This window comes from Leopardus geoffroyi, chromosome E2 (genome assembly GCF_018350155.1).
Source record: "Leopardus geoffroyi isolate Oge1 chromosome E2, O.geoffroyi_Oge1_pat1.0, whole genome shotgun sequence".
Lineage (NCBI taxonomy): Eukaryota > Metazoa > Chordata > Mammalia > Carnivora > Felidae > Leopardus > Leopardus geoffroyi.
In genome coordinates, this window is record NC_059335.1 from 5,178,476 (window position 1) to 5,204,751 (window position 26,276).

Sequence of the window (26,276 nt, forward strand, 5' to 3'; positions counted from 1 at the left end):
TATCTTATGGTTTTTGGTGCCATTGGAAATGGGATTGATTTCTTGATATCTTTCCTGCTGCTTCAATATCAGTGTATTGAAATGCAACTTACTTCTGTACATTGATTTTATATCTTGAAACTTTAATGAATTCATGTATCAGTATTTTGGTGGAGTCTTTCAGGTTTTCAATGGAAAGTATCATGTCATCTGTAAAAAGTGAAAGTTTGACTTCTTCCTTGCCAATTTGGATGCCTTTTATTTATTTTTATTTTCTGATTGCTGAGGTTAGGACTTCCAGTACTATGTTGAGCAACAGTGGTGGAGTGGACACCCCCATTACAATCCTGATCTTAGGGAGAAAGCTCAGTTTTTCCACATTGAGGATGATATTGGCTGTGGGCTTTTCATAGATGGCTTTGTGATGTTAAGGTATGTTCTATCACTACTTTCTTGAGGGTTTTTTGTTTTTGTTTTTTTTATCAAGAAAGTATCCTGTATTTTGTCAAATGCTTTTTCTCTGCATATATTAAAAGGATCATCTGGTTCTTACCCTTTTATTAATGTGGTTTTATTAATGTGGTTTATCACATTGATTGATATGCAAATATTGAACCAGCCCTGCAGCCCAGGAATGAGTCCCAATTAATCGTGGTGACTAAATCTTTTGACGTATTGTTGAATTTGATTTGCTAATATCTTGTTGAGAATTTTTGCATTCAGGTTCATTGAGGATACTGGCCTGCAATTCTTTCTAGAGGTGTCTTTGGTTTGGAATCAAGGTCATGCTGGCTTTATAGAATGAAGCTTTCCTTTCATTCTATTTTTTGGAACATTTTGAGGAAAATAGGTTTTAACTAATCTTTAAATGTCTGGTAGAATTCCCCTGGCCCAGGACTCTTATTTGTCAGAAGATTTTGGATAACTGATTCAAATGTTTTTGTTTGTTTTGGACCTGTTCAAATTTTCAATTTCTTCCTGTTTGATTTTTGGTAGTGTGTGAGTGTCTAAGAATTTGTCCATTTCTTCCGACTCTGCAGTTTGTTAGCATATAATTTTTCACAATATTCTATTATAATTGTATTTCTGTGGTGTTGGTTGTGATGTCTCCTCTTTCATTGGTGATTTTATCTATTTGGGTCTTCTTGCTTTTCTTTTTGAGAAGTTTGGCTAAGGGCTTATCAATTTGGTTTATTCTTTCAAAAAAACAGCTCTTGGAGCACCTGGGTGGCTCAGTCGGTTGGGCATACAACTTTGGCTCAGGTCATGATATCACAGCTTGTGAGTTTGAGCCCCACGTTTGTGCTGACAGCTTGGAGCCTGGAGCCTGCTTCAGATTCTGTGTCTCCCTCTCTCACTGCCCCTCCCCTGCTTGTGCTGTCTCTCCTTCAAAAATAAATAAACGTTAAAAAAAAAAAAAAGCTCTTTGTTTCATTGATCTGTTCTACATTTTTTGGATGCTTTATCATTTATTTCTGGTCTGATCTTTATTATTTCCCTTCCCCTGCTGGCTGTGGTCTTTATTTGCTACTTCTTTTCTAGCTCGTTTAGGTGTAAGGCTAGACTGTGTATTTGGGAACTTTCTTGCTTCTTGAGATAGGCATGAATTGCCATTTATTTTCCTTTTAGGACTAACTTTGCTTGATCCCAAAGGGTTTGTACCATCATGCTTTTATTTTCATTTGCTTCCATATTTTTAAATATTTCTTCTTTAATTTCCTGGTTGACCCATTCATTTTTTAAAAATGTTTATTTTTGAGGGGCGCCTGGGTGGCTCAGTCAATTACGTATCCAATTTCAGCTCAGGTCATGATCTCACAGTTTGTGGGTTCAAGCCCTGCATTGGGCTCTTTGCTGACTGACAGCTCAGAACCTGAAGCCCACTTTCTGTCTTCCCCTCCCTCTGCCCCTTCCAGGCTCATGCTCTGTGTCTCTCTGGACTCATTGTATAAAGTGGGAGTGATACAGTAGGTTGTGAAACCGGAGTCATATAAGCTGTGATCGGGTCCATAATGCCTGTTGATGTTCCCCTAGCCAGACAATAGTAGCCTTGAATGCCTGAAGTTGGGCAAAGACTTGTTGATCAATTCTCACTTGTTATTCTAAATCTAATGTGGTATTTTGCATATACTGGTTTATCTGATATTCGGCCTGTAAGGAGATAAGTGTCTGCCCAGGCAGCTGTTGCTGCAAGTGCCACAATGGCCAAAATAGCCACCAACAATGTGCCTAGAAAATTTTTGGTTCTCTTTCTTCTAATGCACAGGCAAGCTGTTGCAGTGGGGACCCCCCACCCCCCACCTTGCCAAGGCCGATTTAATTGGACTCACAACCAGAGCTGTGCCTTTTGTTTGGTTGTATAGTCAAAGGTTATATATAAATGTGATATGTTTGCAGTGGAGAAACAGGAGTCACCCACTTTTTGTTCCCTGTGAAAACAGTGTTTATCTCATTAAAATACGGAGTTGTAGATGCAAGTAAGGAAACCTGTGGCTTGGTAGTACATATAAGAGTACTATTGATTTCATCAGTGTAGGACCAGTTAAATTTACCACATATAAATGAAGCAGGTCCATATCTAAATTTTCTTTGAATAAATGGTCGGTCAATCCTCCAAGAGGAAGTTTTAATAGAGGACTAGGCATTGGCGGAGTATTTGAGTCTAAGTATTGGACCCACAAATCCAGGATTCCATATGGGGTTAGAAGTATCATAATGGAAAGGAAGTGACCAGTCCCAGATATGTCCTTCCCAGGTTCTATTAATTTCCATCACCATTAGTCTTTGGGTCCTTACTTCTCAAGGGTTGTATTGTTAAATAATGATATTTGAGTAAAATTACAAGAACAGCAGAGGTGCCATGAGAAGCCATCATAGGACACTGTCTCCAGCCAGGGCCTGGTCCATACTGGCACTGGAGGTTTCGGTACTCATTTTCCTTCACATAGGTCTCCTCCTATTCCTATTGTGAGAACAAAATGTTGATATTTGATACTACTTACCTGAGATTCATCTTCTGGTATTTTAAGTATGTTATTCATATACCATTGTTTGTGAAGAGGGACACAGAGGCTTAGGTTAGTATTGCAAATATTAGGACTATAATAGGAACAAAGAGGTATGCCCAAGTGAGACAAAGTCCAATTTATTGACAGTCTCTATGTGATAGACATATCATCAGCATTAATAGGAATCCAGTGTCCTCTGGGAATAGAGGAGTCACTAGGTGAGATAGGAATTTCAGGATCTTCCCAGGAGACTAGATCAAACATAGGAGGGCTAAGAAGATGAGCTGAAGAGGTAAAAGTAGAGTATAGGTGAATAGAAGCAACAGGTAAAGAATGCAGACACATTAGCAGGAGTGTTACCTTACTTGAGTTGGCAGTAAGGCAAGAGATGAATGGATAGAAACATATTTTCAGGGGTCACAGGCATGCCCCTGTTCATTAAAATGTCTTCAGGCTGGAGGTTATTTTTTTTTAATGTTTATTTTTGAGACAAAGAGACAGAGCAAGAGTGGGGGAGGGACAGAGAGAGAGGGAGACACAGAATCCAAAGTAGGCTCTAGGCTCTGAGCTGTCTGCACAAAGCCCGACTCAGGGCTGAAACTCACAGACTGAGATCATTACCTGAGCTGAAGTAGGATGTCCAACTGACTAAGCCACCCAGCTGCCCCTGGGAGGTTAATTTATTAACATCACCCCAGGAGATGTCTTGGCTGGCTGAGTGGTCAACCTTCCTCTTCTTTGGATTCAACATCCCAGTGGGAGGAGCCACTGCTATCAATTTGAAGGCTGGTACTGGATTCCTGAGTCCCTCATGCCATCTCATGATGTGGTTTTATTAACAGGCAGGTACCCACACAGGACCTTGAGGAGAAAGCACAGCAGCATAACCCCTCCCCCAGGTTAACAATGGTACTGGACCCTTCCAGGTTGGCCCCTCATTGGACAACCTATACCGTACCTTGTGTTTTGGGAATCCCTGTTCCATTTGGAAATGTTTGAACATTGCAGAATGAGAATTTCTAATTGTAAATGATTTAATGTGAATAGGGCTCTCATTAATCTGGTCCTACGGGTGGAATTTCCCCCCTTTTGTTCTAATAAAAGTAGTTGTAGGAGGACATTTGCATGTTCCATGATAGCTTGACCTTGTGGGTTATAAGGAATTCCAGTGGAGTAGTATATATTCCTTTGTTGTAAGAAGAGTTCTAATTGTTGTGAGGTGTAAATCAGGGGATTATCAATTTTGATTTTTTTCGGGTACCTCCATTACAGTAAAACATTCCAATAAATGAGAGATAACAAGTGAGGTGTGCTCTCCCCTCTGTTCGGAAGCCCATATATACACAGAAACAGTGTCTATAGACACATGCACCCATTGAGACTTACCAAAAGATGATATATGTGTAACATCCATTTGCCATAATTGATTGGCCATTAGGCTCTGAGGGTTTATTCCGTGGGGCAAGTAAATAGGGGAGAACTGTTAACCTTCTGGGCAGGAACAAGTGACATTTTTCTCTTAAGAGGAACAGAAAATTGTTTGGATACAGAGTGTGCACCTCGGTGAAAAAAGGAGTAAGAAGTGATATTAATGAGAAAAGTGATCCTATTAATAAGGAGTCACCTAAGTCATTTCCGTACATAAGGGGTCCAGATAAATGAGAATGACTTCGAATGTGAAAATGAGATGATGATGCATTTGTAAAAGTGCTTGGGCTTCTAGAAACATGTTGAACAAAGGTTGATCAAGGTTAATATTGAGAGTGGCACAGAAGGTCATTAAGTAATTGAACAATATATTGAGAGTTGGTAATTAAATTAATTGGTTGATTCAAAAATGTTTTGAGAGCCAATATAGCAGCAACCAGTTCAACCCTTTGGGTAGAAGTAGTGGGAGCAGTAAAGGCAAATTTCAAGGTGGTGCTTCCTATCCATGTAATGACATCTCGGAAGGCCGCTTTCGAGCCATCAATAAAAACAGAGCATCAGAAATTGGTTGTTTTGAAATGAGGGGTTTAGCAGAGAAATGAAGAAATTGAAGTCCTTGGATTCTTTCATCATCCAGAAAAGAATTAAAAAAATCATCTGTGTAATCTGCCATAGTAATTAGGAAAAGTTCATTGTGGGTCCAAAGGTATTCCATCTTATCTTTATTAGTTCCTGGGAAAATAGATACAGGGTCAGCCCTGACAAATTGAATGATGTGATTGTGGCCTTCACGGACTAATTGCAGTCAGAGTGACAGATAAGGGAGATAAAAATAACCATTCAGTGATCAGATATTTAGTAAGCAAAAGTTGATAAATAATTCCAGTGGGAGAATGGGCTATGTTTACAATTGAAGAAGTGAAAGAAAATTGGGATGCCTATCGATTAATGAAGATAATGGAGGCCTATGGGCTATGAGACAATTGCTCTAGAGCTCTTGGTATGATGTGTTGTGGGGAAGCAGGACTAGGGTACCCTGTTAACAAGTCAAACAATGAAGTAAGGTGATAAGTCAGGATTCCTAATGTGGGTCTGAGCCAATTGATATGTCGTAAGCATTGTTGTAGTGAACTAAGGGTCCAAGGATTAGGAAGATGAATTTTTTATATGTTGTGGGATGACATAACTTTGCAAAAATTTATATCCTAAATATTTCCATGGAGTTGACCTCTGAATTTTTTCAGGAGCAATGAGGAGGCCGACTGAAGTAACTGAATAAGAAACTGTAACCAAGTCTCAAGTATTTTTTGGGGGGTGGATGCTGCTGGTAGAGTATCATTCATGTAATGATAAATGAGAACTTGGGGCTTTCTGGTGGGTGTTACAGCTGCAGTAACAAATGACCCATGATGGTGCTGTTCATCATGTGTGGGGGCAGGAATTTCCAGTGAAATCTCTGTATATGTTGGTGATTATTACTAGTAGGGGACAAAGAAAGCAAATTTTTCCTTGTCATCTGGATGTAATGGAATAGTGAAAAAAAATATTTTTTTTTCAATATATGGAGTTTATTGTCAAATTGGTTTCCATACAACACCCGGTGCTCATCTCAAAAGGTGCCCTCCTCAATACTCATCACCAACCCTCCCCTCCCTCCCACCCCCCATCAACCCTCAGTTTGTTCTCAGTTTTTAAGAGTCTCTTATGCTTTGGCTCTCTCCCACTCTAACCTCTTTTTTTGTTTTCCTTCCCATCCCCCATGGACTTCTGTTAAGTTTCTCAGGATCCACATAAGAGTGAAACCATATGGTATCTGTCTTTCTCTGTATGGCTTATTTCACTTAGCATCACACTCTCCAGTTCCATCCATGTTGCTACAAAGGGCCAGATTTCATTTTTTCTCATTGCCACGTAGTACTCCATTGTGTATATAAACCACAATTTCTTTATCCATTCATCAGTTGATGGACATTTAGGCTCTTTCCATAATTTGGCTATTGTTGAGAGTGCTGCTATAAACATTGGGGCACAAGTGCCCCTATGCATCAGTACTCCTGTATCCCTTGGGTAAATTCCTAGCAGTGCTATTGCTGGGTCATAGGGTAGGTCTATTTTCAACTTTTTGAGGAACCTCCACACTGTTTTCCAGAGTGGCTGCACCAATTTGCATTCCCACCAACAGTGCAAGAGGGTTCCCATTTCTCCACATCCTCGCCAGAATCTATAGTCTCTTGTTCATTTTGGCCACTCTGACTGGCATGAGGTGAAATCTGAGTATGGTTGTGATTTGTATTTCCCTGATGAGGAGCAACGTTGAGCATCTTTTCATGTGCCTGTTGGCCATCCGGATGTCTTCTTTAGAGAAGTGTCTATTCATGTTTTCTGCCCATTTCTCACTGGATTATTTGTTTTTCGGGTGTGGAGTTTGGTGAGCTCTTTATAGATTGTGGATACTAGCCCTTTTTCCGATATGTCATTTGCAAACATCTTTTGCCATTCCGTTGGTTGCCTTTTCGTTTTGTTGATTGTTTCCTTTGCTGTGCAGAAGCTTTTTATCTTCATAAGTTCCCAAGTTCATTTTTGCCTTTAATTCCCTTGCCTTTGGGGATGTGTTGAGTAAGAGATTGCTACAGCTGAGGTCAGAGAGGTCTTTTCCTGCTTTCTCCTCTAGGGTTTTGATGGTTTCCTGTCTCACATTCAGGTCCTTCATCCATTTTGAGGTTATTTTTGTGAATGGTGTAAGAAAGTGGTCTAGTTTCAATCTTCTGCATGTTGCTGTCCAGTTCTCCCAGCACCATTTGTTAAAGAGACTGTCTTTTTTCCATTGGATATTCTTTCCCGCTTTGTCAAAGATTGGTTGGCCATACGTTTGTGGGTCTAGTTCTGGGGTTTCCATTCTATTCCATTGGTCTATGTGTCTGTTTTTGTGTCAATACCATGCTGTCTTGATGATTACAGCTTTATAGTAGAGGCTAAAGTCTGGGATTGTGATGCCTCCTGCTTTGGTCTTCTTCTTCAAAATTCCTTTGGCTATTCGGGGCCTTTTGTGGTTCCATATGAATTTTAGGATTGCTTGTTCTAGTTTCGAGAAGAATGCTGGTGCAATTTTGATTGGAATTGCATTGAGTGTGTAGATAGCTTTGGGTAGTATTGACATTTTGACAATATTTATTCTTCCAATCCATGAGCAGGGAATGTTTTTCCATTTCTTTATATCTTCTTCAATTTCCTTCATAAGCTTTCTATAGTTTTCAGCATACAGATCTTGTACATCTTTGGTTAGATTTATTCCTAGGTATTTTATGCTTCATGGTGCAATTATGAATGGAATCAGTTTCTTTAAGAATGCACTGATTTCTGTACATTGATTTTGTATCCTGCAACTTTGCTAAATTCATGTATCAGTTCTAGCAGACTTTGGGTGGAGTCTATCAGATTTTCCATGTATAATATCATGTCATGTGCAAAAAGTGAAAGCTTAACTTCATCTTTGCCAATTTTGATGCCTTTGATTTCCTGTTGTTGTCTGATTGCTGATGCTAGCACTTCCAACACTATGTTAAACAACAGCAATGAGAGTGGACATCCCTGTCTTGTTCCTGATCTCAGGGAGAAAGCTCTGTTTTTCCCCATTGAGGATGATATTAGCTGTGGAGTTTTCATAAATGGCTTTTATGATCTTTAAGTATGTTCGTTCTATCCCGACGTTCTCGAGGGTTTTTATTAAGAAACGTTGCTGAATTTTATCAAAGACCTTTTCTGCATCAATTGACAGGATCATATGTCTCTTATCTATTCTTTTATTAATGTGATGTATCACATTGATTGATTTGCAAATGTTGAACCAGCCCTGCATCCCAGGAATGAATCCCCCACTTGATCATGGTGAATAATTCTTTTTATATGCTGTTGAATTCGATTTGCTAGTAGCTTATTGAGAATTTTTGCATCCATATTCATCAGGGATATTGGCCTGTAGTACTCTTTTTTTTACTGGGTCTCTGTCTGGTTTAGGAATCAAAGTAATGCTGGCTTCATAGAATGAGTCTGGAAGTTTTCCTTCCCTTTCTGTTTCTTGGAATAGCTTGAGAAGGATAGGTATTATCTCTGCTTTAAACATCTGGTAGAACTCCCCTGGGAAGGCATCTGGTCCTGGACTCTTATTTGTTGGGAGATTTTTGATAACCGATTCAATTTCTTCGCTGTTTATGGGTCTGTTCAAGCTTTCTATTTCCTCCTGATTGAGTTCTGGAAGTGTATGGGTGTTTAGGAATTTGTCCATTTCTTCCAGGTTGTCCAGTTTGTTGGCATATAACTTTTCATAGTATTCCCTGATAATTGCTTGTATTTCTGAGGGATTGGTTGTAATAATTCCATTTTCATTCATGATTTTTTCTATTTGGGTCATCTCCCTTTTCTTTTTGAGAAGCCTGGCTAGAGGTTTATCAATTTTGTTTATTTTTTCAAAACACCAACTCTTGGTTTCATTGATCTTCTCTACTGTTTTTTTAGATTCTATATTGTTTATTTCTACTCTGATCTTTATTATTTCTATTCTTCTGCTGGATTTAGGCTGTCTTTGCTGTTCTGCTTCTATTTCCTTTAGGCGTGCTGTTACATTTTGTATTTGGGATTTTTCTTGTTTCTTGAGATAGGCCTGGATTGCAATGTATTATCCTCTCAGGACTGCCTTCACTGCATCCCAAAGTGTTTGGATTGTTGTATTTTCATTTTTGTTTGTTTCCATATTTTTTTAAAAAAATTTTTAACGTTTCTTTATTTGAGACAGGGACAGACAGCATGAATGGGGGAGGGTCAGAGAGAGAGGGAGACACAGAATTTGAAACAGGCTCCAGGCTCTGAGCTGTCAGCACAGAGCCCATGCGGGGCTCGAACTCACGGACCCTGAGATCATGCCCTGAGCCGAAGTCGGATGCTTAACCAACTGAGCCACCCAGGCGCCCCTCCATATATTTTTTAATTTCTTCTCTAATTACCTGGTTGACCCATTCATTCTTTAGTAGGGTGTTCTTTAACCTCCATGCTTTTGGAGGTTTTCCAGACTTTTTCCTGTGGTTGATTTCAAGCTTCATAGCATTGTGGTCTGAAAGTAGTCATGGTATGATTTCAATTCTTGTATACTTATGAAGGGCTGTTTTGTGACCCAGTATGCGATCTATCTTGGAGAATGTTCCATGTGCACTCGAGAAAAAAGTATATTCTGTTGCTTTGGGATGCAGAGTTCTAAATATATCTGTCAAGTCTATCTGATCCAATGTATCATCAGGGCCCTTGTTTCTTTATTGACTGTGTGTCTAGATGATCTATCCATTTCTGTAGGTGGAGTGTTAAAGTCCCCTGCAATTACCACATTCTTATCAATAAGGTTGCTTATGTTTGTAATTGTTTTATATATTTGGGGGCTCCCGTATTTGGCGCATAGACATTTATAATGTTAGCTCTTCCTGATGGATAGACCCTGTAATTATTATATAATGCCCTTCTTCATCTCTTGTTACAGCCTTTAATTTAAAGTCTAGTTTGTCTGATATAAGTATGGCTACTCCAGCTTTCTTTTGACTTCTAGTGGCATGATAAATAGTTCTCCATCCCCTCACTCTCAATCTGAAGGTGTCCTCGGGTCTAACATGAGTCTCTTGTAGACAGAAAATAGATGGGTCCTGTTTTTTTATCCATTCTGATATGTCTTTTGGTTGGCACATTTAGTCCATTTACATTCAATGTTATTATAGAAAGATATGAGTTTAGAGTCATTGTGATATCCGTAGGTTTCATGCTTGTAGTGATGTCTCTGGTACTTTGTCTCACAGGATCCCCCTTAGGATCTCTTGTAGGGCTGGTGTAGTGATGACGAATTCCTTCAGTTTTTGTTTGTTTGGGAAGACCTTTATCTCTCCTTCTATTCTAAATGACAGACTTGCTGGATAAAGGATTCTCGGCTGCATATTTTTTCTGTTCATCACATTGAAGATTTTCTGCCATTTCTTTCTGGCCTGCCAAGTTTCAGTAGAGAGATCAGTCACGAGTCTTATAGGTCTCCCTTTATATGTTAGAGCACGTTTATCCCTTGCTGCTTTCAGAATTTTCTCTTTATCCTTGTATTTTGCCAGTTTCACTATGATATGTCATGCAAAAGATCGATTCAAGTTACATCTGAAGGGAGTTCTCTGTGCCCCTTGGATTTCAATGCCTTTTTCCTTCCCCAGATCTGGGCAGTTCTCAGCTATGATTTCTTCAAGTACACCTTCAGCACCTTTCCCTCTCTCTTCCTCCTCTGGAATACCAATATTGCGTAGATTATTTCTCTTTAGTGCATCACTTAGTTCTCTGGTTTTCCCCTCATACTCCTGGATTTTTTTATCTTTTTCTCAGCTTCCTCTTTTTCCATAATTTTATCTTCTAGTTCACCTATTCTCTCCTCTGCCTCTTCAATCCGAGCCGTAGTTGTCTCCATTTTATTTTGCAGTTCATTGATAACATTTTTTAGCTCCTCCTAGCTGTTCCTTAGTCCCTTGGTCTCTGTAGCAAGAGATTCTCTGCTGTCCTTTATACTGTTTTATAGCCCAGCGATTAATTTTATGACTATTATTCTAAATTCACTTTCTGTTATATTGTTTAAATAATTTTTGATCAGTTCGTTAGCTGTTGTTATTTCCTGGATGTTTTTCTGAGGGGAATTATTCCGTTTCATCATTTTGGATAGTTCCTGGAGTGGTACGGGACTGCGGGGCAGTTCCCCTGTGCTGTCTTGAATAACTTGCATTGGTGGGTGGGGCCACAGTCAGACCTGATGTCTGCCCCCAGCCCACCGCTGGGGCCACAGTCAGACTGGTGTGTGCCTTCTCTTCCCCTCTCCTGGGGGCGGGATTCACTGTGGGGTGGCATGGCCCATCTGGGCTACTTGCACACTGCCAGGCTTGTGGTGCTGGGGATCTGGCATATTAGCTGGGGTGGATTGGCAAGGTGCACAGGGGCAGGAGGGGCAGGCTCAGCTCGCTTTTCCTTCGGAGATCCACTTCGGGAGGGGCCCTGCAGCACCGGGAGGGAGTCAGACCTTCAGGAGGGATGGATCCGCAGAAGCACAGCGTTGGGTGTTTACCTGGTGCAAGCAAGTTTCCTGGCAGGAACTGGTTCCCTTTGGGATTTTGGCTGGGAGATGGGCGAGGGAGATGGTGCTGGCGAGTGCCTTTGTTCCCCGCCAGGCTGAACTCTGTCCTCCTGGGCTCAACAATTCTCTCTCCCATTGTCCTCCTGCATTCCCGTTCTCCAAGCAGAGCTGTTAGCTTATAACCTTCCAGATGTCAAGTCCCACTTGCTGTCGGAACACACTCCCTCCGGCCCCTCCACTTTTGCAAGCCAGACTCGGGGGCTCTGCTTGGCCAGTGGACTGCCCCTCTGTCCTGGCTCCCTCCTGCCAGTCCGTGTAGCGCGCACCGCCTCGCTGCCCTTCCCACCCTCTTTTGTGGGCCTAAGTGATCAGCAGGATGCGCGGTGAGCCCAGCGTCCTCCTACGCCGCCATCTTCCCAGGATCCATGAAAAAAATCTTTTAAATCAACTATAATATTATAGTCTCAAGGAATTAAAGCTGGGTTAGGAAGAACTACCTGCAATGACCCCATTGGAATCAAGTGAGCATTAACATCCCTGAACTCATGGAGGAGCCTCTATTTACCTGACTTGTTTGGAATGCAAAAATAGTGTTCCAGGGGCAGGTTGAAGGTTCAACATGTCCAAGATTAAGTTGTTCTTCTCTTAATATTTGAATTTGCTTTAATTTTTACCCTTTTAAAGGTCATTGCTCCACCCAGACAGGTTCTCCAGCTTTCCAGGACAGTTTGGGGTGGGGGTGGGGGGTGATTTTGCCAACAATGGCCATTAGGGTAAATTTGTATGGACAGGTTTAATTGGGTAAGTAAGTCCGGACCCCATGATGATAGTGGGAGGTCAAGGACAAATGGGATAATGGTAGTCTGGTATCCCTCCGTGTCAGTACAGACAGGAAATTTATTTCCTAAAGGAAATCCTTTTCCCCCTATCCCATTAATGATCTGTGTTGTAGAGACAAGGGGGATCTCAGATGGCCAATCATGTGTCTTAATAACTGTAACACTGGCCCAGTATCAATTAGACCATTGTTTGGTTTGCAATTTTTATTTGTAAAGTAGGTCTTACATGTTGTATGAGCATGGCCCAGAATGCTTCATCTTTAGGATTAGTGCGCTAAAACCTTTAGGGCCACGCTTAGCATTGGCAGTTGCCAGCACCCAAGAAGGTATTTTAAGAAATTATGCTATAGGGATATTTGCAGGAATCTCTGTGTAAACAGAGGAAATAAGCATGATATGAATTTCTGCAGTAAAGTCAGAATCAGTAACTCCAGGTAAAACAAATACACCCTTTAAAATGGTGCTAGGCCTCCGTAATAGAAGTCCTGTGTAACTGGAAAGCAGGAGGCTGAAAATACCTGTAGGTCCCTTCTTGACTTCCCCACGATGTCAAGGGTTAAATTAGATGTAAGGGCCAAATCAAGTCCTGCATTGTCAGAGGTGGCAGCCAGGAGATATGAGATTGTCTAGGTTTTGATCAAAGGGGTTGTTTGTTTACTTGAGGAGCCATTCCTTGGCATTCACATTCCAAATTTGGGATGCCTGATTTCCATTTGTCTTGGGGCATGGGCACCCCTCTTCAAGTTTCCCTGAATTAGGGTTACCTTGGGAATCTATTCTTGATCTGCATTGATTGTCCCAAGGATATCCTGTTTTACATTTCAGGTATTTTTTAATAGAGCATTTTAGGTCTTGTTTTCCATATTTAAAATATTTTGGGGGTTTTAATGCTGAGGCTAATAACACTGCTTTATAGGATTCAGTCCCCACATTTTGACAGGCTTTAATCATTTCAGCAATATTAAGGTTTTGTCCCTTTAAGGAAGCAAGGATCTTCTGGCCATCTTGGTTAACATTTTCCTATGCCAATTGAAGGGTTAGGACATTTTGAGCATCCACATTATCAACCTGTCTTAAGATAGCAGTTTGTAACCTTTGATTAAAGGACATATAGGGTTCATTTGCACCTTGTTGGATGGTGGCAAAAGAAACCCATGGGTGTCTGAGTGTCAGGGATACAGGATCAAGCTTTAGATGCTGCATCTGAGATCTGGGGAAAAGTTCTGTGGTCCATGTTTATTTGAGGCTATATAGGCATATAGGGACCCTCCCCCCAAAGCATGTCCATTTCAATAGGAATTCCATTCTTTAAATTCTTAGCTGGGGGCACCTGGGTGGCTCAGTCAGTTAAATGTCCCACTTCAGTTCAGGTCATGATCTCTCAGTCTCTGAGTTTGAACCCTGCATGGGGCTCTCTGCTGACAGCACAGAGCCTGGAGCCTGCTTTGGATTCTGTGTCTCCCTCTTCCCTTCCCCTGATCATGCTTTGTCTCTCTCTGTCTCAAAATAAGCATTAAAAAATATTTTTTAATAAATACTCAATAGCTGTAATTTATAAGGCATCTTTAAATTCCTGCAACCAGAGGGAATATTGAGGAGTACTGAGAATGATTTTAAGTAAAGTTTTCCAATCCCAAGGGGTCATCTCATATCCTCCCCCTACTTCCTCTATAATTCCCCTGGTAAAGGTGCAGTAGAGTCCATTTTCATGTATGCTTTTATGGAGCTCCTTACACACCTGGAAAGGAAGGTGATCATGCCAAGGTGCCTGACCTTGAGCCCATAGAATAGGGAAGGCCATAGCAAAATCTTCCTATACTTGTCCTTCCTTTAACATGCGTTCTACTAGAGAAGGTGAAGGGCTTGAGGGCATTAATGCAGGATCCACTGGCAGCACCAGAGGAGGACATAGAGGAAAAGGAGGGTCCTGCATATTATTGGAGTTGGGGTTAGACATATTTGTCAATGTGCCTCAGGCTACAGGTTTGGGGTGTTAGCCCTAATGGGAGATGGAAGCATTGAATGAGGAGGCAGAGGGACTAAGTCTTGGCAACTATTTGTATCCGATTTTTCTTGTAAAGCATGAATAGCAATATGGCATAAGGTGTGTAAACTAGAGATCATTATTGGGCCAAGAGCTTTTCCTTTCATTTTCCTTTTTCTTTTTCTTTCTTTCTTTCTTTCTTTCCTTCCTTTCTTTCTTTCTTTCTTTCTTTCTAAGTAGTACCCTATGCACTCCCAATCAGCCACTTCAAGGGATCCCTTAGTGGAGTATCATGGGCATTGATGATAAATTATAAAAAAAACAATTGGGTTAAATCTTTGGGACTTTGCATCCTGATGAGTGCAAAAGCATATGGATTGCTCCTTGTGTATATTTTGCTGTTTAGATAGTGAAACTTCCATGACAAGTAAACATAAAAGTAAAAGAGACAAGAAGTTGAGGGGTTCTGCATGCCTGATTGGAAAAGGAAAGACAAGGTATATTTTGCTCATCGTGTCATGGGCACCGAGTGCCGGTAGACCCTACCTAAATGAGGTTTATGGGCACCAAGTGTCAGTAGATCCTACCTGAATGAGGGTTAGGGGCAGTGACTGCCAGTAGTTCCTACCTGAATGAGTGGATGTCCTTTTGCCTTTTTGGGGCTTGAGAGATGAGCTGCATAGCTGGGAGCTAGTTGATTCTGCTGGTCCCTGTTGGGGCACCACTTGTAGCCATGCACTGAAGAAAAAGTTCTCAGACACTTAGACTGAGTGGATGTGCAGGGCTGTCTTTGCCAGCAAAACAGCAACAGCAGCAGCAAACTGCACATACTCTCTATTTCATGTTCACCAGATATAAACATCTAAGATGTTAAAGCATGGAAGGAAAACACAAAGAGCCTCAAGACATAGACCAAACACACATCTGGCGTTTACAGAGAAGCATGCAGGAAAGATGTGCAGTTTCAAGAACTGGTAGGTAGTTACAGTGGGTCAGTCTCCTAACTGGCCCCTGGGAGATCATGGGGCTCTGTTCTCACGGTGCTCTCACGTCTGACAGCCTTGAGACCAGAACATCGCTGATGCTTCAGCAATTATCCCATTCACTTTCCCAGGGCTTACAATATACTTTCCAGAAATTACTTGATGCATTATGTGATCTTTTTTGGAGAATGTCTCATGTACACTTGAGAAGAATGTGTATTCTGCTTTTGGGTGAAAAGTTCTAAATATATGTGTTAAGTCCATCAAATCCAATGTGTCATTCTGAGCTGTTGTTTCCTTATTGTTTTCCTGCCTAGATGATCTGCCCATTGTTGTAACTGGAGGATTAAAGTCCACTACAATCACAGTATTATCATCTATACAGTTATTTATGTTTATGATTGATTTATATATTTGGGTATTTCCACATTAGGGTGTAACACATAGCTCCTCTTCATGGATAGACTCCTTGATGATGATATAATGTCCTTCTTTATCTCTTGTTACATTCTTTGTTTTTTTTTTAATTTTTTTAACGTTTATTTATTTTTGAGACAGGGAGAGACAGAGCATGAACAGGGGAGGGTCAGAGAGAGAGGGAGACACAGAATCCGAAACAGGCTCCAGGCTCTGAGCTGTCAGCACAGAGCCCGATGCGGGGCTTGAACTCACAGACTGCGAGATCATGACCTGAGCGGAAGCCGGATGCCCAACTGACTGAGCCACCCAGGTGCCCCACATTCTTTGTTTTAAAATCTAATTTGGGGGCACCTGGGTGGCTTAGTCAATTGAGTGTCCAACTTTAGCTCAGGTCATGATCTCACGGTTTATGACTTCAATCCCCACGTTTGGCTCTGTGCTGACAGCTCAGAATCTGGAGCCTTCTTCAGATTCTGTGTCTCCCTCTCTCTCTGCCCCTCCCTTGTTTGTGCTTTGCCTCTTGCTCTCAAAAATAAATATTAAAAAAAATTGTAATCTAGTTCGTCTGATTAGGTATGGCTACTCCAGATTTCTTTTGATGTTCATTAGCAGGATAGATGGTTCTCCATCCCCTCACTTTGAATCTGCAGCTGTCCTTAGGTCTAAAATGAGTCTTTTATAGGCAGCATATAGATGGATCTTTTTTTTTTCTTTTTAATCCATTCTGATACCCTGTGTCTTTTGATTGGAACATTTAGTCCATTTACATTGAGTGATTATTGAAAGATATGGATTTAGTGTCTGTTATGTTATCTAAGGTTTCATGTTTGTGATGATATCTCTGGTCCTTTATATTCTTGGCTGCTTTCCACTCAGTCACCCTTTAGATCTCCTGCACAGCTGGTTTAGTGGTCATGAATTTGTTTCGTTTTTGTCTGGAAAAGACTTAATCTCCCTTATTCAAATAACACCTTCCTGGATAAAGGATTTTTGGCTGCATATTTCTCCTATTTAGCACATTATTTCCTGCCACTCCCTTCTGACCTGCCAAGTTTCAGTGGACATGTCTGATAACTCCCTCAGGTGTCTACCCTTGTAAGTTAAGGCCTGTTTGTCCCTAGCTGCTTTCAGTATTCTCTTTGCATTTTGCCAGTTTCACTATGATATGTTGTGGTGTTGACCTGTTTTTGTTGATTTTGAAGGGAGTTCTCTGCCTCTTGGACTTGGATGCCTGTTTGCTTCCCCAGATTAGGGAAGTTCTCAGCAGTGATTTTTTTCAGGTAATCTCCTGCCTTTCTCTGACTCTACTTCTTCTGAAACTTCTATGATATGGATATTGTTTCATTTCATGGATTGAAAATGTCATTTCATGGCCTTACCACATTTTTCACATATATAGTATTCTATTTGAGTATGGATCCTGTGATGTTGAATGAGACTTGAACATAAAGGGCTTGCCAAATTCTTTATATTTGTAACACCATCTCCAATATGCATTTTCTGATTAGTAATCAGGGTTTACATTGCCTAAAGACTTACCACAGTTTTTAGGTGTATCATTATTCTCCAAAATGAATTTTCTAATGTGGAGTAGGGTTGAGCTGTTCTTACAAATACTGTCAATCTTAAAATTTGTAAGGTTCACTCCAATATGAATTCTAGGATAATGAGTAAAGATGGAAATGTGATTAAAGGACTTCTCAAGTTCTTTACTTTGCTAAGAATTCTCTCCACTACAAATTTTGTGATAGTTGAGTAAGACTCGAGTGGTAGGTCAAGGTTTTGGAACATTCTATACATGTATTTGGTTTTACCTCATTATGACTTCTGTGATGTCAAGTAAGAGTTCAGTGCCTCTTAAAGACCTTGTCACATTCTTTACCTTTGTAAGGTTTCTCTTGAGTATCAATCCTTTGATTTCTAATAAGGTTTAAATTATGGTAAAAGTCTTGCCACATTCTTTACTTTTATAATGTTTGGGTTTTGTTATTTATTTACTAATTATTTAAAATTTTTAAATTTATTTTAAGGTTTGGGTTTTAAAGGATTTACCACATTATATACATTTGTAGGGTTTCTCCATAGTAAGAATTCTGTGATGTTGAGTAAGGTGTGAGTGGCTCTTAAAGGCCTTGCCATATTGTTTACATTTGTAAGGTTTCTCTTCAATATGAATTCTTTGATGTTAAATATGGTTTGAGTGATTGCTAAAAACCTTACCACATTCAGGGCTCCTGGGTAGCTCAGTCAGTTGAGCATCCAACTTCAGCTCAGGTCATGATCTCACTGTCCACCAGTTTGAGCCCCATATTGGGCTCTGTGCTGACAGCTCAGAGCCTGGAGCCTGTTTCAGATTCTGTGTCTCCCTCTCTCTCTGCCCCTCCCTCACTCATGCTCTGTCTCTCTCTCTCTCTGCAATAATAAATGAACTTAAATAAAAAACAAAACTTACCACATTGTACACATTTATAAGATTTCTCTCCCATATGAATTCTGTGATGTCGATTAAAGTTTGAGTGGTGGACAAAGACGTTGCCACATTCTTTACATTTATAAGGTTTCTCTTTAGTATGAATTCTTTGATGTTGAATATGGTTTGAGTGACTGTTAAAAGCCTTGCCACATTCTTTACTTTGGTAAGTTTTTTCCCCAGTATGGATTCTCCTATGTTCATTTAGTGATAAGCCATAAAGTTTTACCACATTCTTTGAATTTGTAAGGTTTCTCTCCAGTATTCATTCACTGATGATAAGTCTTGAGGGCAGGAAGTTCAGGGTGCCATGTGAAGATACAGCTGAAAGATACCAAATAACAGAAAAGTAAAATCATTCCACTTCTTATTCTCAGAGGATGTGCTGACAACTTCTAATATACAACCTTAAAATCAGAATGTCAGCAAGGTGGCTGAGAAGCAATTATCAGGACATCATTCCTCCATAGACACATAATCTTGCACACAACTTAGTGACCACATAGCCTAATAGATAATGCTGTGGTATTGTTGTGGTATAGCACAAATCATTTTCTTATACCTCAAATACTCAGGAAAAATACAACAGGAGCACAAAATACCCCAAGGAAGGAAATTTAAACATAAAACGAAAATGAACAATATAGGATATAGCAAAACCAGGAAAATATCAACAATAGAGTTCATTTTCAGAACAAATGAACAAAACTGACAAGCCATTAACTAAATAATGAAAGAGAGACCAATTACAATCAGAAGTGAAGGCAGACACAGTATAACTGATATCATAGAAATAAAAATAATTAGAAGAGGTAACAATAGAGAATTACATACCAAGAAACAGATAGTGAAAAATGGGTATAAATGTCAAAAACATAGAACCTATCTAGACTCTCTCAAGAAATATTTTTAAAAATCTCAACTGATCTTTTTTTTTTTTTAATTTTTTTAATGTTTATTTATTTTTGAGAGAGACAGAGACAGGGTGTAAGCGGGGGAGGGGCAGAGAGAAAGGGAGACAGAATCCAGAGCAGCCTCCAGGCTCTGAGAAAGCTGTCAGCACAGAGCCCGACGTGGGGCTCGAACCCACAAACCGCAAGACCATGACCTGAGCCGAAGTCGGACACTTAACCAATTGAGCCACCCAGGCGCCCCTCAACTGATCTTTAACTACTAGGTAGATTGAACAAGTAATTATGAGAAAGTACTTCAAATCTCTTCAAACATTTCCAAGAAGGAAAAAGAAGGGAGATTAAGAACACGCTGTCTGTGACCCCAGCATTAGTAGGTTATCAAAGCAAAGGAAGACATCACAAGTAAAGAAGAGTACAAACTACTACCTGTGGGAAATATTCATGGAAAGTCCACAATAAAACAAAGCAAATTAAATTTTAAAAATTAATATTTTAAACCATTAGCAAGTAGGAAATCTTCTTGAAATTCAAGGGTGTTTCAGTATATGGAAAACTATGAGTTTAAGCCTGTGCCTTAACAGAATGAAGATCAAAAATGGCATGATCGTATTAATCTATGCACAACAGGAAGTGAGCATATTGGACATAATTTTGTGATTAAAAACATTCAATAAAGCAGGAATAGAAGGAAACAACAGCAACTTAATAAAGGCCATGAATGTTGGAAAGATAAAATCTCACATATTCAATAGTAAAACACTAGAAGCTTCTCCTGTACGATCAGAAAAAAGGTAATGAAGTGACTTCACTACTTCCATTCAACATAGCACTGGATAGCCTATTCAGAACAATTAGGCAAGAAAAAAAAATACATTAAAGGCATCAAAAACAGAAGAGAAAAAACAAAATGATTTCTGTTTACAGATGATTGATCTACAGAACTCCTACAGAATCCTTATTGTTATATTTTTGATGTTTTTGCTTTGTTTTGGTCATCACTTGTATTACTATTTCTGCTAATTTTATCTAGTAGACACTCCATTTTCAAATTTTTATTCTATCAATGCTTGAATCAAGTTGTTAATTTCAACATTTTTCTTTTGTTTCAATGTTTGAGAGAGTAAGAGGTGGAGAGAAAGAGCAGGGGAGGGGCAGAGAGAGAGAGAGAGCAAGACTGAGAATCCCAGGAAGGCTCTACACTAGCAGCACAGAGCCTAACTTAGGGCTTGAACTCATGAACCATGAGATCATAACCTGAGCTGAAATCAATAGTCAGACACAAAACTGACTGAGCCACCCAGGAGACCCTCATTTTTGTTTTTGTAACATTACATCACAACGAACTACAGAAAATAAAAAACTATAGGTAAAATTCAGTAGAGGAAGGAAATAACAAGGAAAATAATAAATAAGTGACAAATAAAATAGAATAAACAAATAACATTGAAAGTGATGACCAGTTTTTAAAATAAGCATAATAGGCAATAAGTTAACTAAGAAAACAGGAAAGAAAACTAAAAATCCAAATGAAAAATGGAAGAAAAAATGACACGATACCCCCAACAGTGTATCATGTGATAACAGATTACTATAAACAAATCAGATAACTTAGGGAAAAAATAGATAAAATGCTTACGTTACCAAGATTGAAATATGAATCTTAAACCCAAGAAACAGGAACTCTTCTTAGACCACAAGAATGAAAGTTGAATTTGGAATAAAAACTCTCCCAGCACAAAAAAGCCCAAGACCACATGCCTTCATTGGTCAATCCTAACACATGCACATACAAACACACACACACAAAGATAAATAATGATCTTCATCCAAATCTTACAAGTACTGGAATAGAGGGAAGATGTTCAAAATCATTCTATGAGGCCAACATTACCCTGATAGCAAAGCGATATAAACACAAGAACAAAAATGTCCAGTTTGTCCATCATAATTATTGCTACTCTTTCTTCTGACCTCCATTTGCATGATAAATGTTTCTCTCACCCTTTCAATCTGCAAGTGTCCTCAGGTCTAAATTGAGTCTCTCCTAGGCAGCATATACATGGGTCTGGATTTTTAAAGTCCATTCAGACACCCTATGTGTTTTGATGGAAATGTATAGTACTTTTTTCATTCAAAGTAATTATTGATAGATATGGGCTTGTTGCCATTTTATTACTTGTTGTGTCAATATTTCTGGAGATTTTTTTCTGATCCTCTCTAGTCTTTGTCACTTTTGGTGTCTTCATTGCACTCAAAAAGTCCCTTTAACAGTTCTTGCAGAGCTGTTTCAGTGGGGATGAATTCCTTTAGATTTTGCTTATCTGGGAATCTCTTTATCTCTCTTTCTATTCTGAATGATAGCCTTGTTAGATAGAGTTCGCAGCTGCATATTTTTCCCATTTAGCACATTGAAAATATTATGCCATTCCTTTCCTGCTTCCCAAGTTTCTATTGAGAAATCGCTAGCTAGCCATATGGTTCTTGTCTTCCCTTGCAAGTAAAGACTGCTTTTCTTTTGCTTTTAAGATTTTTTTCTATGTCACCATATTTTGCAAATGTAATTCAAATATGTCTCCGTGGCAGCCTGCTTTTTGCTTACTCTGTGCCTCCTGTATGTGGATGTCTGTTTCCTTCCCCAGAATAAGGATGTTTTCTATTATTTCTTAAATTTCTGTTCCTTTTCTTACTCTGGAGCTCCTATAATAAGAATGCCATTAATTTTGATGGAGTCATTGAGTTCCTAAGTCTATTTTCATGATACAAAATTTTTCTATTTTGTCTTCTAGGTCACTAATTCATTCCTCTGCTTCCTCCAGCCTGTTCATTGCATCAAGTCAATTTCTAATCTTGTTTATTGCATTTTTCTCCTCACTGCAGACCACTGATCTGCAGATGCTCTCCTTGCCTGCTGTGGACAGTGTTTTGTGCCTGGCCTGAATGTGGTTAGTGTTCACTAGTGTGCTGAGGTCTTTTTGTGAAATCAGACCTGACACCAACTCCACCAGCACTGAGGCCCTGCAGAACTGTCTGGTCAGGAGACATGGTAAGATCAGGGGCTTATGCAAGTCTCCTGGAGAGGGGCTGACCTTGCTGGGCCTGAGGCAAGCTTCACTGAGAAGGACACTGCAACCACAGCACAGGGTGGTAGGACTTGGTGTAAGCGACTTAGAGAACCAGTCTCCCCATTGAGCTACTTCACTCAGGTAGCTCTGTGTTCATGATGAGGGGTGGGGGAAAAAATGGTGCCACTCAGCTCCTTTGTTCTCAGACATCTCAGTGAATGTTGCCATTGAGGGAAGTGCTCATAGAATAGTGAATAATCTCACCCCTGTGTGTCCCCCAGTGATCTTCAGATCACTGTTTCTAACCTATCTGCCCCCCCCCCCCCCCACACACACACACAGATTGTATGCCTGCCTTCTCTCCAGGAGCAGTGCACTGCCCTCCTATCTACAGCTCACCTTTAAAACTCTAGGCATTAAGCCATGCTGGTTCAAAGAACTCACAAAGTTCAACTCCTCTTGTTTCCCAAGCCACTGGCTTTGGGGGAAATAGCCTCCTTGTGCTTCTCTTTCTCTGCAACCTCAGTTCCCTGCCCTCCATAGCAGTACAATCTGTTTCTCTCTAAGCCATGTCTCAGAACTGCCTACAGTCTTTGACGTGCTACTTCTCTCTCATTAGTTGGGTAGTTCCTCTGTCAATCTTCAGGTTTCTTTTTGGGATATTAATGATGATTTGACAGTCACCTAGTTGTGTTTTGGGATGTGATAAGCCTAGGGTCCTCCCATATCACCTCCGTCATCCTCTTTTCTGAAGAATCCTTGCTTTAAAAAACCTGTTAAAACTCACACAAATTTTACAAAGTTGGAAATACAAACCCAAGACTTAAAAATTAACTGTTTCTATGCAACAAACAACAATCCCAAAATAAAGATAATTAGATTTACAATAGCATTACAAAGAATAAAGTGTATAGGGTTTAGCACCTTGCTAGAGGTCACAGCTACTGTGATGAAAACTATAAAATATTGTGCAGGATTGAAAGAAAAATAAGTGGAACCATATCCATGTTCCTGCATAGGAACACTTAACACTACTGAGCTATTGGAGTGCCTGCTGGTTTACTTGGTTAAGTGTCTGACTTTGCCTCAGGTCATGATCTCATGGTTTGCGGGTTCAAGTTCTGTTCAGGTTCTTTGTTGAGACTCTGTGTTGACACGTCAGAGCCTGGACCCTGCTTCAGACTCTGTGTCTCTCCCCCCACCTACCCCCCAAAAAAAATCACTACTGAGCTGTCAATACTACTCAATGTTATATATTTAATGCAATCTCTATCAAAATCCCAATGACATCTTAGGCAGGAAGATCAATACCCATCCTAACATTCATATTGATTAATGGGATATCACATAATGAGAATATTCATGAAAAAAAAAAAAAGAGTACATTGGTAGCACCACACTTCCTGATTTAAAACATACTAGGAAGCCACAGTTATCAAATAATGTATTACAGATGTAAAGACAGGCATAGAACAATGGAAAGTGTTCTTTCCATTGAAAGCTACACATGTATGTCTCTAATGCTAATGTGTATGGCAATGAACTAAAACTCTTGTTAAAATTCATATTTTGATTGGGGTTTCTGGATGAGGTCTGAGTTTTTCACATTTCTCATTAGCTTCAATGGATGTCAACATCTTCAGAAGCCATACTTTTGGGGAGCCTGTGTGACTCAGTTAAGTGTCCCTCTCTTGATCTCAGCTCAGGTCATGATCTCATGGTCATGAGATTAAGTCCCAAATCAGGTTCTGGGCTGAGCATGAAGCCTACTTGAATTCTCTTTCTCCCTCTCTGTCTACCCTCAGCCACTTGCAAACTAAATAAACATTAAAAAGGATCAATACTTTAAAAAAATGGGTGATAAAATGGAGGAGTGCCTGGTGGCTCAGTTGGTTAAGGGTCCAACTTCAGCTCAGGTCATGATGTTAGGGTTCGTAGTTTTGAGCCACATATCAGGCTCTGTGCTGACAGCTCAGAGTCTGGAGCCTGCTTCAGATTCTGTGTCTCCTTCTCTCCCCCCTCCCCCTTCCCTGCTCATGCTGTCTCTCTCTCACAAATGAATAAACATTAAAAAATTACAACTTCTAACATGAAGAACAGAAACAACAATTCTTACTGAACATTTACTACACACTACAGACCATTCTAACAGTTTTTCATAAATTCACCCATGAGTCTACACTAACCTATGAGAAAAGAATTGTTCTTCATCTTTTAAAAAAGTCTTGGCAAAACTTGAGAAATAGTAGAGCTTAAGTTTTACCCCAGCAAGTCTGACTTTGAATTCATCTAAGAGGAACACACAGACTACTATACAAAGGCAACCCTAAAAGAAGGTTCACAGCAGGCTTCAAACTGACATGGTAATACAAACACATTGACACCACACACCTGATCAACTAAAAGAAGTGAATATACAATATAAAATATGAAAATTACATATTGAATAAAAAAGACTAGAGGTAATAGAGTAAAAATTTTTTCATTGGCATGGAAACTAAGAAATGTTTTCAGGGGCATAAAATTTAGAAATCTATTTGTAAAAGAAAGTTATAGTGTTTTGCAAACACACCACAGAGACAAACACATACCCTATTTAACCAAAATAGCTATTTTTTGTGAGTCTCCTATAACACTTAAAGTTTTTGTCTCGTATCTTTTGTACTGAATTATATTTCACAGTTTGAAGGCAGTGGAACATACATGGTGCATGTTTTCTTTCTCTGAAACAACAGAGCAGTGATAATGAAGATTGTGTCTGTGATAGGAGTGTGAAATAAAACGTAAACTTGTAGGACTGAGCCCTGACTGAAATACAATCTCCACTTCAAACACCAGTATCTTCAACAAAAACAGGAGAGAGCCCTCGTTTTCCAAGGCAGATTCAAAACAAAGTGAAAACATGGAAGGGAGTTTCTAGAATGAATATCCTCTTGCAGTAAATCCTCCTAAGGTACTTAATATTAAATGAGAAAAAAACTATTAACCTTATGGTAGAGGGATGTGGCAGAGAGAAAATGAAGTTCTTGAACCTACTATAATGGATCACATTGGTGTCAAGTGCCTAATGATTTTCAAAGGACATAATAACTGCATTGAAATAAATGTCCAGATTAAGTATGTAAATCATAATCTAAATATAAACGTAGGGGCATCTGGGTGAATCAGTCACTTACGTGTCCAACTCTTGATTTCTGCTCAGGTCCGGATCTCACGGTTCATGTGTTCGAGCCCTGCATCAGGCTCTGCACTGACAGCATGGCATCTGCTTGGGATTCTCTCTCTTCCTCTTCCTGGCCCTCTCCCACTCACACTTGTCTTCTCTCTCAAAATAAAATGTAAAATAAAATAATAAAATAAGATAAAATAAATGGATAGCATCTGTTTTATTCAATTACCGAGCCCAATATAGCACCCATATCTTTTAACTATAATAATATATTTGAGCTTTGTCTTTCATGAGTGATCAGAGACTTTCAGAAGCTCCTCTTTGAATTCTTATCAGCTCAATCACAAAAGCTTGGGCCAGAGATCCTGACATGAGAGATTACCTGATGTACAATGCTTGGAAAACTATGATCTCCTTTTGGTGTCCTTTCCTAATTTAATGATATTCTCCAGCGTTCCTGAAACATTGTGGGATTTCTCCACTGCAAAACAGATGGACTGGGAGTTTTAAAAGAAGCCCTAGTCCTCATGCTGACTGATATCCTGTCCCATTTTTTTTTTCTCTCAAAGATGATGTTCCTCTTTCTCATAGTGCCTATAGCACAGTATCTTTCTATAAAAACATTATTGATCTAGTAAGTAGAAGAGGAACAAAGTTCATTTAATGCTTCATTCCATTGATTTAACAAGCACAGGTGACCCTGTGTACCCACCTCCCATGCTGTTGAAATCCATGTATAACTTTGACTCCCTAACAATTCATTTTAATAGTCTATTGTTGACAAGAAACCTTATCAAAGAGTCAATTAATATATATTTTATTTTATAGGTGTTAAATATGGTATTCCTGCAATAAAATAAGCTCAACAAAATAAGATGCTAAGAACATCAG

At 39.6% G+C, this 26,276-nt stretch overlaps 1 long non-coding RNA gene across 1 annotated transcript; it reads right to left on the reverse strand.

Moving 5' to 3' along the window:
* Nucleotides 1-18,306: 18,306 nt before the first annotated feature.
* On the reverse strand, nt 18,307-25,433 carry LOC123578646. Its single transcript, XR_006702445.1, has 2 exons — nt 25,393-25,433; nt 18,307-18,564 (listed from the first exon to the last, which is right to left on the reverse strand). It is a non-coding gene; the product is annotated as an uncharacterized LOC123578646 (long non-coding RNA).
* Nucleotides 25,434-26,276: the final 843 nt, after the last annotated feature.